Source organism: Mus caroli, chromosome 11 (assembly GCF_900094665.2).
Source record: "Mus caroli chromosome 11, CAROLI_EIJ_v1.1, whole genome shotgun sequence".
NCBI lineage: Eukaryota > Metazoa > Chordata > Mammalia > Rodentia > Muridae > Mus > Mus caroli.
In genome coordinates this window covers 46,566,688-46,569,187 of record NC_034580.1, presented here as the reverse complement: position 1 = coordinate 46,569,187, position 2,500 = coordinate 46,566,688, and positions in this window count along the sequence as shown.

Here is a 2,500-nt window from a genome sequence, read left to right as displayed (position 1 = left end):
CACCTCAGCCTTTGGTCCAGTGTTTGAGACCTAACATCCTGGAACTCACTTTGTAGACCTGAATAGTCTTGAACTCTCAGAGAGCTACCTGCCTCTGTCTCCTGAGTGCTGAGATTAAAGGCGTGCACCCACCACCATTCCTGGCTCTTATTTATTTTATATTTTTATTATTTTTATCTCTGTATATATGTGTGTGCATACTTGAGTTTCTGTGCACCATAAACATGCAGGATTCCCGTGAGATCAGAAGAAGGTTTGACTCTGATAGGTTATTTCTGAGCCAGTGAAATGAACGAATTCAAACCAGTTTAGAAAATATTAAATGCAGGTTTCCTGGGAAGCTGTTCTCAGGTGGGTGAGTTCACGGCCCCAGGAACCGAGGCTAGGGAAGTCACCATGAGGTGACTTTAGAGAGGTGCACAGGCAGAGAGAAAAAGACAGAGAGGGGAGACAGGAATGTCTGGATTATATAGGGAGGAGCCTCTGGGGGGAAGGGCAACCCAGCCCCTGGGCTGGAAAGTTCAGGGTTGGAGGGCAGGGTATGCCAGGTAGGGACTGAGGGATGCTGGGAGAACCTGGAGGCCGGGTCTGCTTTAATCTGTGAAATATGCACCTTAGCCCCTTGTCTGTCCGGGGTCTGAAACCAAATAGTGTCCACCAGGACTGGAGTTACAGGTGGTTGTCAGCTGCCATTTGAGTGCTGGGAACTGAAGCCTCTGAAAAAGCAGCCAGTGCTGTCATCCAATGAGGTGTTTCTCCAGCCCCTGTCCCAGGGGATCCCATGTCCTCTTCTGGCCTCTTTAAACACTGCACATGTGTGGTACCTGGACATTCATGTAGGCAAAACACCCATCCACATGAAATAAAAAATAAAGAAAAAATAAAATTCAAAAATAAATCCTATGGTATTCATTTGTATTACTTGATGGCAAGGATTGTTGTCTTGTTCTCATAGATTAGAAATGTGTTTGCAATCTCCGTCTCACGCCATCACCAATGTAATAGTAACTTCCAGGTTTACACCCACACGGGCTGACTGTAACTCCTGGGAAGGGAAGCAGCAGGCCCCTGGAGTGTACAGACAGCTACCGCGTGCCAGCTGCTTCCGGACACCTGTGCTTTGTGAGAGTGACAGTGTTAGAGTCCCTTTTCTTTTTAATTCCAAGCCACACATGATGGTGGCACAGGATCCTAACCCCAGTGCTTGGAAGGCTACGGCAGGTCGATTGCAAGGCTGAGCTACAAACCAAAAACTCTACCAAAGAGAAGACTTGAGGGAAGGCAATGAGGGAAGGGACAAGGGAAGGTTGAGGCACAGTGGTAGGGAGGGAAAGGATTTGCTTGGTGTGCAGGAAACTCTGGTTCAATTCCCAGCACTGCAGGAATCTGGACATGGAGACACAACTTTACAATTTCAGGAAAGACCTGGGAGCCAGAAGGAGAATCAGATGTTTCAAGTTATTCTCAGCAACATATCAAATTTGAGCAAATTTGAGGCCAGCCAGAGTGGCAGGGGTGGGGGGTACAGGAGGAATGAGGCGGGAGGAGGAACAAGGAGGGGGTGAGGAAGCGGGAGGGGGTAGTGAGAGAGATGGGTGGGGGAGGGAGAGATTCCAAAGATATGATGCAGGTTCCTGAGGCTACAGGTGCCCTGGAGGCTTTTGCCAACTGGAAAGAAATAACATAATGAAGAAGCCAAGCTCACTTCTGGTGGTTTTGCTTGGCTGGAGACAAAACTGGGATAAACTACCCCACAGCCCACACCCCCACCGCCTGGCCTGGAGCAGACCCAAAGCCTACAGTGCAGGAGTGTAAGGGAACTGAATAACAGCCGTCTCTTTCCCTGGTGCCAGTGGAGGCCTTGAGTCATCCAGGTGCCCTGGCGCGCAGCAGGCCTTGAGTATAAATTAAAATGATCAGTTAAGCCCTCAGGAGCCCAGAGGAAGCAACACAACATTTTCTTTGGAGTCAGGCCTAGTGGAGAAGACTTACCATGAGCGGAGGCAGCAGAGTGGAAAACTCAGGGTTGCCTGGGCTACAGCATAAGTTCAAGGCCAGCCTGGGTAAGAGCCTGTCTCAAAAGGAAAAGTTCTAAAAGAGAACTAGACATATGTGGTGGCTCAGAACTGTAATTCCAGTATCCAGGAGTCAGGAGCAGAAAAACGGCTGCAGGTCTGAAACTAGCCTGCCTCCATAGCAAGTTCCAGGGCAAACAGGGCTACATAGCAGTACCTTAGCTTAAAAACAAAGATGGCCGCCAGGCAGTGGTGGCGCATGCCTTTAATCCCAGCACTTGGGAGGCAGAGGCAGGTGGATTTCTGAGTTCGAGGCCAGCCTGGACTACAGAGTAAGTTCCAGGACAGACAGGACTGCACAGAGAAACCCTGTCTCAAAAAACAAAAAACAAGCCGGGCGTGGTGGCGCACGCCTTTAATCCCAGCACTCGGGAGGCAGAGGCAGGCGGATTTCTGAGTTCGAGGCCAGCCTGGTCTACAAAGTG